This window comes from Trichechus manatus, unplaced genomic scaffold (genome assembly GCF_000243295.1).
Source record: "Trichechus manatus latirostris isolate Lorelei unplaced genomic scaffold, TriManLat1.0 scaffold00001, whole genome shotgun sequence".
In the NCBI taxonomy this organism is placed as follows: Eukaryota; Metazoa; Chordata; class Mammalia; order Sirenia; family Trichechidae; genus Trichechus; species Trichechus manatus.
Window position 1 is genome coordinate 25,420,904 of NW_004443937.1, and position 12,374 is coordinate 25,433,277.

A 12,374-nucleotide genomic window follows, 5' to 3' on the forward strand; every position below is an offset into this window, starting at 1 on the left:
TTACAAAGTAATCATTAAATCGGGGACACTTGGCCTTGAAACGATCATGAGACCCTCCTTGTGTGACTGCAGGGAGGACATGTGTAATTCTAAGGTTTATCTTGCGTAAGCATCTGTCTTAGTCATCTAGTGCTGCTATAAGAGAAGTGGATGGCTTTAACAAAGAGAAGTTTGTTCTCTCACAGTCCAGTAGAAGAGAAGTCTGAATTCAGCCAGTTCCAGGGGAAGGCTTTCTCTCTTGTCATCTGTGAAGGAAGGTCCTTGTCATCAGTCTTCCCTCGGTCAGGGAGCATCTCAGCACAGGAACCTCAAGTCCAAAGGATGCACTCTGCTCCCGGCACTGCTTTCTTTGTGGTATGAGGTCCCTCTATCTCTCTGCTCACTTCTCTCTTTTACATCTCAAAAGAGATTGACTTAAGACACTATCTAATCTTGTAGATCTCATCAGTATAGCTGCCAATAATCCATCTTATTACATCATAGTGATAGAATTTACAACACATAGGGAGATCACATCCGATGACAAAATGGTAGACAACCACACAATACTGGCAATCATGACCTAACCAAGTCGATAGATATTTTTTGGGAACACAATTCAATCCATGAAGCACCTGTCCTGAAAATTGTTTTGGGTTCTGTTTCCTGAGCAGGGTGTATTCTTAAGCAAGCAAAATCTTTAAGCAAACAAAATCACATTCTTCTCTAAAATTGTTTACCAAGTAATTTTCTCAGGTTATACAAGGAGAGTTACAGAAATGACAGATTGCATTCTCGATGCAGAAGTTACTTTTGATTTTAAATGGAGTTTCAGCCTCAGACCTTACAATAGCCACCATCTCATGTTGGCAGCCCTAAGTTAATCCGGGGTGCTCTTACTCAGAAGAAAGCCCTGGATATCTACTTCTGAAAATCAGCCAATGAAAACCCTACGGATCATAACAGTTCAATCCCAAACCGATCATGGAAATGGCCAGGATCTGGCAGCATTTCAGTCTGTTGTGTGTGGAGTCCCCAGGAGTCCAGGGCCAACTTGACAGCAGCTAACGAGAAGGACAACAGGACCTGGTCTATTTCACTCTCACTGTTACTCCTAGGTCACAGTCCATACTCCTGGGGTGCGATCCTTAGTCATAGACCGTGGCCCTTAATCCTGAGGTGGGCTTTTTGTGTCCCACCCAGAAGCCAGGGGTGTTTACCAAGCCCCTCCACCTTGGCTGGGCTTTCACATCAGTTTCTGACTTCAAATTTCTGCTCAGGCCTTTAGCCTCCCAGCTGCTGTTTTTGTTTTTGTTTTTTTCTTGAGACGTTACCTTGTGCGTGCACCGGTTAAGAATCAGCCAATGGCTTGAGGGAAACCAGATTGCAGAATCTGGGGCCTCTTCTCTGCAGTTTCTTTCTCTCTAGGATTTTACCTTTCAAATTCCAGGTGCTTGAGCAGCTTCAAATTCCAACTTCTGTCTCCTTAGCCAAGTAAAACTTCCACTTTCTGCTTTGTTTTACTCCCTGTGTTGCAATCTGGAAAGTGTCCTCAAGTGCAAGCTGGGGTGGATATGGGGCTTACCTTGTGTGCTTCCCCTCTCAAGGACCATGGCTCCTCAGGGCCTGTCTACGTTGGTTGCTCTTCAATGCTTCCTAATGTTTGTTTCCTCACTTCTACCCAACTTTTGTAACTATTTTTGATGGTAGGATTAATCCGATCCTATCTAGTCTGCAATGGCCAGAACCAGAAAGAGTTTTGGAGCTTTTGTTATTATGAAATCTCAATAGCTGTCACCTATAGTCCCACCTGTAGTCGAGGTTGCTGTTCTCTAGTATAGGAATAGAGATGAACGCTAAGCCAACCATCTTAGTGCATCTATCTTCCTCTCTTATAAGCATCAGGAATCCCTGGGTAGCACCAAGAGTTAAGTGTTTGACTAGTAGCTGAAAGTGCCCAGAGACACCACAGAAGATAGGTCTGGCGATCCACTTCCGAAAGGTCCCAGCTTTGAAAACCCCGTGGAGCTGTTCTACTCTGCACACATGGGGTCGCAACTGGAAGGCAACTAACAACAACTCATAAGCGTCACCTTCATCTAGGGCAGTGCTGTCTAACAGAAATCTATAATGCCAGCCACATATGTAATGCAAAATTTTTCCAGTAACCACACCCTCAAAAGTAAAAAGAAGCAGGTGAAATTAATTTTCTTAACCCATTTTATTTAACCCAGTATATGCAAAATATTGTCATTTTAACATGTAATCGTTAACACAAATTCTTCAAGAGATATTTTATATTCTTCTTTTCATACTAAGTCTTTGAAATCCAGTGTGTATATTACACTTAAGGGACAATTCGGACATTAAATTTTCATTAGAAATATTTGATCTGTATTTAGATTTCATAAAATTTACAGCTGAAGAAAGCAGATTCACATACCCAAGTTGTTCCAAGCATAATTAAACTTGTCTAATAGCTAGACTGAGAATCTGTTTTAAAATTAAAATTTAATTTAATTTTAATTATAATTTCAGTTCTTCACTCACACTAGCCGTATTTCAAGTGCTCAGTAGCCACGCGTGCTAGTGGCTACTATAGTGGGCAGCACAGATCTGGGACATTTGAATGAAAGGCGATTTTTCATCTTGTGAGCTCCTGGGCAATCCCTGGCTTCTTATTTGTGTCTCATTGCCTGTTACTGCCTTCTCAGGCCCTACAACTGCCATCACCTACTGTCTTAGGCTGCGTTCTCTAAAGAAGCAAAACCAGTAAAGCGTATAAATACATAGGGAGAGAGATTTATATCAAGGAAACAGCTCACGTGATTGTAGAGGCTAGAACATCCTAAGTCCGTGGATTAGGATAGAGGCCTCTCCTGATTCACGCAGCCGCAGAGGCTGGCCAACTCAAGATTGGCATGTCAGGGAGCAGGACTCTTGCTCACAGGCTGTGAAGATCAAAAAATCCCAAGATCATCAGGTAAGCTGCTAGCTTAAGTACCAAGAACCAGAGATCAGACAAGAAGCAGCTCCAGGATCCAGAGCAAGCCGAAAACCTTGGCAAACTGAGCAGAAATGAAGCAGGCAGCAGACAGTGGAGAGATGAAGGCTGAGGGGGCAGTGAGCCACCTCAGGCCACACCTCAGCCAGTACTGTTCAGCAGATTCCATCACAGGGGTGATCACATATCAAATTTCAACAGGGAAGTGATCACAACATTACACAACTGTCAAAACACTGAGAATCATGGCCCAGCCAAGCTGACACACAATCGTAACCATCACACCTACCCTACCTGCTTTTCTTTGCTGAGGATGGTCTCTTCCCCATCATTTATTGTGATCTACTTCTATATAAACCCCAAAACCAAACCCACTGCTGTTGAGTCCACTCTGACTCATGGAGACCCCATGCATTTCAGAGTAGAACTGTCCTCCACAGGATTTTCAATGGCTATAATCTGACAGAGGAGCCCTGGTGGCACAGTGGTTAACAGCTCAGCTGCTAACCAAAAGGTCAGCAGTTCAAATCCACCAGCCATTCCTTATAAACCCTATGGGGCAGTTCTATTCTGTCCTATAGTGTCACTGGAATCGACTTGATGGCAACAGGTTTGGGTTAATCTTATGGAAGTAGATGGGCGGGCCTTTCTTCCACTTACTTCTAAATACTTCAGTATAAATCCTGACGTGTGTCTGTGTGCTCACGTGTCTGGGTCAACATTTCATCCACATCCTGCGGGTGGTTGCATATATCCCAGAAGTGAGCCCCTAATTGGAATCTTGACATCAGAAGCAGTCATGCTAAGCTTCGAACATTTCTGCAAGGTAGTGTTAACTAGCATAAAAGGTATTCGATATTGGAAATCACTTTTTTACTGGCAAAATAAGTGATGTTCAATATATGTGGTAGTACATGTATGTTTTGCTTGTTTATTTTCCCATATGCATTTTAGAATCAGCTTGCCTAGTTCTAGGGTGGAAGAAAAAAAAAATAGAAAGCTTTGTTGTTGCTGTTGGTTGCTGTCAAGTTGGTGACCATAAGGATAATAGAACAAAACATTACCCCGTCCTCTTCCATCCTCATAGAAAGCCTGTTGTTGTGTGCCGTCGAGTCAATTCCCACTCATAGTGACCCTATGTGACAGAGTAGAACTGCCTCATAGGGTTTTCTAGGCTGTATTCTTTATGGGAACAGATTGCTAGGCCTTTTCTCCCGTGCTGGTGGCTTCGAACCACTGACCTTTCAGTTAGCAGCCATGTGCTTAACCATTGTACCACCAGGGCTCCTATAGAAAGCCTACTGGTATTTTATTATAATCACATTCAATTTATAAATTTAACTTAGGGAAATCTGGAATCTTTATCACGTTGAATGTCCCTAGGCAAGAACATGGTGTGTCTTTCAATTTCTAAAAGTCTTTTGTGTCCTTACAAGCAGGGGGTATCAGCTTGTGTATCGCAGGATGGCCTGCTTCTCCATGAAGGTCACTGTGTACTGCATGAGGGTCACTGTGTACCACGTGAAGTTCACTGTGGGGGCAGCAGCTAAGCCAGAGGACAGAGAGCCTCAGAGGGGTAGCCCACTCCTGTGAGAAGCAGCAGGCTCCCTTTGCCCCTTGTCCTTGAGCACCTGGGCCATTATTCTGAAGAGCCAAGCTGGGCCTGGGAGCAAAGAGATCCCTATTATTTTTTCCCTGAGAACTCCTCACATGGGAACCGAGCTGTGCAGCTTGGGAAACAGGAAGCAACACTTCACATCTCTGATGTTTAAAGTGTGAAAGAAAAAGCCTTAGCTATGTAGTGCCTATGTAGGAATAATGTTGGGCTCTGAGCCCCTCAGGGGTATGGCTGCTCTGCTTCCTACCCTGTCTTTCCCTCCCCAGGCCCAGACTCAGGCTCCAAAGCACCCAGAGGTCACTGTTCACTCAGCAAACACCTTTCCCCAGATCCTAGGCTTGACTGGAGGCCAAACAGCATGTGACCAACAAGGAGGACCTCTGGGGCTTGAGCCCCTGCCTGGGTGGTCACTTACTGAACATAGTGCTGCCCCCTCCCCCTAGTGGGGCCTGTTGCCAGAGGTCCTGGGTCTTCCCTGGGCCCTGGGCCTGAGTTTCAGGCCTAGATACCTGAGCCAACCCCTCTCCTGCCCTCTATTCACTGCCCAGAACCGTCCTAGACTTGTGTCCCCTGCCCTTCCTGTGACCCCGGCCTCAGAGAGAATCAAAACACGTGGCACTAAGGGGAGCTTTCTGCCCGTCCAGCTCAGAGGGTGGCAGTAGCAGTGAGGTATTCAGTAAACATAAGAAACAGGAACAAAAACACAAAGGACAAATGGAAAACAAATAACAAGATGGTAGACTAAACTCCAATCATATCAATCATTATATTAAACGTAAATGAACTAAACACTCTAATTAAATTCAGACATTTTCACACTGAAAAAGCTGTATATAAGAGATGCAGTTTAAATATAAAAGTACAAATGGTTAAAAGTAAAAGAATGGAAAAATATGTACCACATAAACTGTAAGCATAAGAATGCTGGAGTGGCTATATACAGAAAAAGCAGACTTCAAGTCAAAGAGTATTAACAGAGATCAAGAGATCTTTTGTAACGATAAAAGGTCAATTCATGAGGAGGGCATTCATAAATCTATATTGTCTAGTAATAGATGTAAAAATATATTTCCTTTAAATTTAGAGTGTATTATGTTTACAAAATAATTTATTACATTTTGGAAATAAATATAAAAATCCTGCTCTAATCTATGATTCCAAAAGCACCATATATAAACCAATTATCTCCAGGAGATCTGAAAGCCTTTGCTACCTTGTGCATGCATTCATTCATTCAACGAACATTTGGGTGAGTGCTTTGTATTAACTAGTGAACAAGGACCTAGGAACACCAAGATGATATTGGGTATTTCTGAAGCAGAAAGGGAGAGCGCAAGACATGGAGATCCTTCTCAGACTACTGTGATCAGAAGGAGGTGACACCTGAGCTGATCCCAGAGAATGAAAAAATAGGAAGTAGGCCAAAGGAAGGTGTTTCAGACACGAGGAAGAAAGTGTGCAAAGTCACGGTGGTGAAAAATAAAAAGGCAGTTTTAGAGAACTGCAAATAGTTTGATATTACTAGATACAAAAGAAACACGAGCACAAGAGGTCAGACTGGAAAGACAGGCAGGGCCAAATCACCCGGTGTTTCAATGCCCTAGGAGGAGCTTTATTTATTTTTTTTTAATTTATCCAATTTTTTTAAAATTTATTTTATTTGTTGTTGTCCTATAGAGTTGGTATGAGTCGGAATCGACAGCAGTGGGTTTGGTTTAGGGTTTTTGTGTTGTTGTTGATTGTTGTTGTTGAGAATATACACTGCCGAATATTCAACAATTTAACAATTTCTGCGTGTACAATTCAGTAGCATTGATTACGTTCTTCAAGTTGTGCAACCATTCTCATTTCCTAGGAAAGACTTTTGATTTGGCTTTAAAGGCAGTGTTGTTGTTACGTGTTCAACTCATAGCAACCCTACAGGACAAAGTAGAACCGCCCCATAGGGTTTCCTTGGCTGAAATCTTTATGGGAGCAGATCGCCAGGTCTTTCTCCTTTGGTGCTGCTGGGTGGGTTTGAACTGCCAACCTTTCAGTTAGCAGCTGAGTGCTTAACCATGTGCATCACCAGGGCTCATTTAAAGGCAATGGGGAGTCAAAAAAGGGTTTGGATCAGGAGAGTGACCTGTCAGATTTGTGTATCATAAAGATTAACTAAATGCCTGAGGAAGGGACAGGGGACAAGAGAGAGAAGGCAATAATAAGACTGTTGCAGGAGTCCAGGTAAGAAAGGGTTAAGGTCTCAATCAGGACTGTGGCAATGAGAATAGAGGATGGGAAGTTGAAGGTCCAGCAGTGATCCAAGAGGAAGGATTCAAGAAAGGGAGATCTCGATTATCTTAGTTATCTAGTGCTGTTATGACAGAAATACCATAACTGGGTGTCTTTAAAAAACAGAAACTTGCTTTCTCACAGTTTAGGAGGCTGGAAGTCTGAATTCAGGGTGCCAGCTCTAGGAGAAGTCTTTCTCCGTCTGTCAGCTCTGGAGGAAGGTGGCTATATACAGAAAAAGTAGACTTCAAGTCATAAAGAGATCTTTCATAATGATAAAAAGCCAATTCATCAGGAAGGCTTCTGCTTCTGGGCAATCTTCATGCAGCTTGGCATCTATCTTTCCCCATCTCTGCTTGCTAGCTTGCATTTTATCTCTTTCACATCTCAAAGAGATTGACTCAAGATACACCTTTACTAATCCTGCCTCATTAACAAAATAAAGACAACCCATTCCCAAATGGGATTATAAACACAGGCATACAGGTTAGGATTTACAACACATAATTTGAGGGGACACAATTCAATCCATAACATAGATCAAATTTCCAGAGTCCTCACTTGGGCTCCTGGCCAACAGTGGTACCACTGACCAGAATCTATCTTACCAACGTAGTCTTACTTGATATGATTCTGGAAGACTGAGTAAAGAACATCTATGTGGAAATAAGAGGAATGGTCATAAGAGAAAATAGCACCTACACAGGCCCAGAATCAGGGAAGAACTTGCCATTTTTTGGAGAGTCTCATGAGCAGCCAATTTGGAAATTATGAAAAGCCCTGTAACTCTGTGAGCTTGGGCAAACCTTTAATTTCTCCAAACTCTTATTGGGTAGGTAGAATGATGGTTCCCCAAAGACACCCATGTCCTAATCCTCAGCACCTGTGAATATGTTACCTTGCATGGCAAAAGGGACTTTGCAGATGTGATTGTGGTTGTTGTTGTTAGGTGCTGTCAAGTCGGTTCCGACTCACAGCAACCCTATGTACAACAGAACGAAATGCTGCCCAGTCCTGTGCCACCCTCACAATGGTTGCTATGTTTGAGCCCATTGTTGGAGCCACTGTGTTAATCCATCTAGCTGAGGGTCTTCCTCTTTTTCACTGATCTTCTACCTTATCAAGCATAATGTCCTTCTCCAGGGACTGGTCCCTCCTGATAACATGTCCAAAGTACATGAGATGAAGTCTCGCCACCTTCTCTTCTAAGGAGCATTCTTCCAAGCCAGATTTGTTCATTCTTCTGGCAGTTCATGGTACATTCAATATTCTTTGCCAACATCATAATTCAAATGCATCAATTCTTCTTTGATCTTCTTTATTTATTGTCCAGATTTCCATGGATATGAGGCAATTGAAAATGCCATGGCTTGAGTCAGGCACACTTTAGTCCTCAAGGTGACGTCTTTGCTTTTTAACATTTTAAAGAAGTCTTTTGCAGCAGATTTGCTCAATGCAGTACGTTGTTTGACTTCTTGACTGCTGCTTCCATCTCAACATAAAGAAAACAAAATCCTCACAACTAGTCCAGTAAGAAACGTCATGATAAGTGGAGAAAATATTGAAGTTGTCAAGGATTTCATTTTACTTGGATCCACAATAATTTCTGGCAGTTTCCTGTCGATGTACTGCTACAACCATTTTTTAATTATTCTCAGCAAAATTTTACTTGCTTGTGGTATTAATGATATTGTTTGATACTTCTTGCATTCTGTTGGGTCACCTTTCCTTGGAATGGGCACAAATATGCATCTCTTCTAGGCAGTTGGCCAGGTAGCTGTCTTCCAAATTTCTAGGCATAGATGAGTGAGCAAGCACTTCTAGCACTGCATCCGTTTGTTGAAACATCTCAGTTGGTATTCCGTCAATTCCTGGAGCCTTGGTTTTCACCAATACCCTCAGTGCAGCTTAGATGTCCTCCTTCAATACTATCAGTTCTTGATCATATGCTACGCCCGAAATGGTTGAATGTCAACCAATTCTTTTTGGTATAATGATTCCGTATGCTTCCCATCTACTTTTGATGCTTCCTGTGTCATTCAATATTTTGCCCATAGAATCCTTCAGTATTGCAACTCGAGGCTTGAATTTTTTCTTCAGTTCTTTCAGCTTGAGAAATGCCAAGCATGTTCTTCCCTTTTGGTTTTCTAACTCCCGGTCTTTGCACATTTCATTGTAATACTTTACTTTGTCTTCTCGAGCTGCCCTTTGAAATTGTCTGTTAAGGGTTTTGACATTGAGAGATTATTTTGGTAGGCTTAGTAAAATCACATGAGTCCTTAAAACATTTCCTGGTTCTGGCCAGAGGGAGGTGTAACTTTGCAAAAACAGTCAGAGAGGCATAACATTGCTGACTTTGAAAATGGAGGAATGAGGCCAGGAGTCAAGTAATGGGGCAGCCTCTAGAGCTGAAAAAGGCAAGGAAACAGATTCCCCACTAGAGACTCTAGAAAGCAATGCAGCCTTCTGGTCTGGTGAGACCTCTGTTGAACTTTTGACCTCGATCTTAAAAAAGGCTATTACATGATTAAAACTTAACTTTGATAACAAATCTTGCTACTGACGAGTAGGGCAGATTAAACATAAGAGAAGCTGGGCAAGCAGAAACCTATGAACCAGGAATGAATTAGTATTGTGATTAGAAAAGCAAGAGTGGAAACTGGGATCAAGTATCTTAGAGGAGAAATGAGTAAGATTGGTAGATTTTGCTCAGCGTTCAGAAATAGAAAAATAGCAAAGTTCATCACAACCTAAACCCAGGGTGGTGTCAGAGCGGAACGTACACCAGACCAGGCATACAAAGTCTTCCCCGGCTCTGTCATTTTCGGTCAATGAATCTTGACAGGCAAGCAGCAGTGCAGAAAATCAAAGTGCAGTTAAGCTAGGAGCTCCGCTTACCTTCTCCTGATCTCCAGAGGGGAGTCTGGCAGGACTTGGCTGAGGCCTATGAATTTCCTTTATCCACGCCTTCCCTTCTTCTACCTGCTGTGGATACCCAAAGCAGGCAGTGTATGTTTCTGATACACCACACATAGACCAGCTGCCATCGATTCAACTCCGACTCATGGCGACCTCATGTGTGTCAGAGTGGAACTGTGCTCCATAGGGTTTTCAATGGCTCATTTTTTGGAAGTAGATCACCAGGCCTTTCTTCCTAGGTGCCTCTGGGTGGACTCGAACCTCCAATACTTTGGTTAGCTGCCAAGCATGTTGATCCAGGGACTCCAATAGATAATCAAGAGTGGGCAAGTATTACTCTGAATAACTTCTAATGAGTCATGTTTTCTCTGAGGACAAGAATATAAACATCTTATCATTTCTCTATTAACTATAGATGTCTCTCAACGTGGTTGTATCTTCTTAAACCTCTCCCTGTTTTCCAGGTTTCATGGAATTCTGTTTATAAAAGAGAAAATCTGAAAACTTTTACCAGTGGCCAAGTCAACAGATTAGTAGACAAATGCAGTGAGGTCTGCTCTGATACACCAGTACAGAGGAAAGATTATCCAAATTTATCAGCCCCTTCAGAAGTTCAAAAAGTTATATGGCTACAGAGAGAGAGAAGCATTCTGTAAGTAGGAACCCCAGGTCTGATTTTGGACAGACTGATTTCTTGAGCCTGGGTTGCAGGAGCTATCTGAGGTCGACCAGTCACAAGGGAACCTAGACTGCGGTGTAGCAGCTCACCAGGGAAGATGGACAGGGGCCCATCAGGGTCCTAACCCCAGTTGGTCCATCCTTCCATCAAGACCATAACTCTGCTGTTGTTAGCCCAGCTTTGCATCTACTTGGTCCCTCTGGCAAACTTCACAATCAAGGCAAGTTCATCTATTTAATTCCATACCTTCTCTGTTTGGTCCCAGCATTCGGCCAATTTCTTTCCTTGGAGAAGATTTAGGGGTAAACACTGATTACATCACGTTTAATCTGCAGCTTAAGATGAATTCCACCACGAGCAGCATTAAACAATGAGAAGTGATGAGGTGTTTTCTTTTCATCACCTTCCTCTGGGGAATCCATTCTGCAGATTACTAACTGGGCTTCTTTGATTGATTTCTAGAAGTTACTGCTTTCTCCTTCTCACATCCTTTTCTCCGAATTATGAGTGAGGCTAAGGTCCAACACCCAGCTATAATTTACTTCACCTGGAATTTATATTACACTGCAGTTAAATGACTTTTAAGCATCTAACTTTTTCATTCTGAAGATATAGCTAGGTGCCGTAAGAAGAGATATTAGAGCTGTTTAATAATATTGCAGTTTGACACCATTTCAAGTTTTAAAGATCCGACTTTAAATCTGATATACATACAAAATAAAATAAGTACTTTCCAAATGTCCTGTCCATTCGGAAGTAGTTGAGTTGAGGCAGGAAAGAACAGAAAGGGAAAAAGAATAAGTCAATTTCCGGAACTTACCATTTGCAATCCTCAAAACTTACCCTGAGTCCATGTTTGGCAAGTGCCCCAAATGGTCCCTCTGCTCCACTTTTTTCCTTTCATTTGTGCCTTGATAAATGATGCTTTGGACTTAGCTTTGTGGTGTGGGCGTGCGATGCCTATAGCTTTTTTCCAGTTATGACTAATTTCTAAACCCCTGTATAGGGTTGAAATCAACTCAACAGCAAGGGTTTGGTTTGGTTTGGTATTGCACATGACTTTTACTCCTTCAGTTGTGGAAATCTCATCTAAAGGATGAGGAGGACCTTAGATAGCCCCTTCCCCAACCTTTTCCTTTTAAAGCTTTAAAAAAAAAAACCAACTGAATATAACGTGATTGCCTGTTTTAAAAGTGAGTTATCAGAACAGGTAAATAAGTAGCAAAGTCCTCAGAAGAAGGACATCTGTATGCTGCAGTGAGAGTTAAGGAGCTTTTTGTACAGAAAACTGAGAAGAGTCCATCTCCCACCACATCCAGTCACTAGAATTATAAGGACCGCTCCTTCTTTCTGCAGAAAGAAGTTGGATCCTTCCACAACTCAATCTGAGATGAATATGGGAGTGAACATTTTACAAAATATTACTTTATGACTTATTAACTCTGGGACGTATTACAATGAAACAAAGGAAGATGTGGATGGGGGGTGGACAGACCCATGAAAAATTAAAGTGGATTCTGCTATTAATTTAAATGCATGACTCGATGACTTCACAAGGTTTTCACTGGCCAGTTTTTTTCAGACGTAGACTGCCACGTCCTTCTTCCTAGTTTGTCTTAGTCTGGAAGCTCCGCTGAAACCTGTCCACCATGGTGACCCCGCTGGTATTTGAAGTATCGGTGGCATAGCTTCCAGCATCACAGCAACACAAAAGTCACCATAGTACAACAAACTGACAAACGCGAAAGCTGAGCAATGAATAAGGAAGACGACAGGAAGAATTGATGCCTTTGAATTATGGTGTTGATGAAGAATATTGAATATACCGTGGACTGCCAGAAGAACGAACAAATCTGTCTTGGAAGAAGTACAGCCAGGATGCTCCTTGGAAGCATAGATGGCAA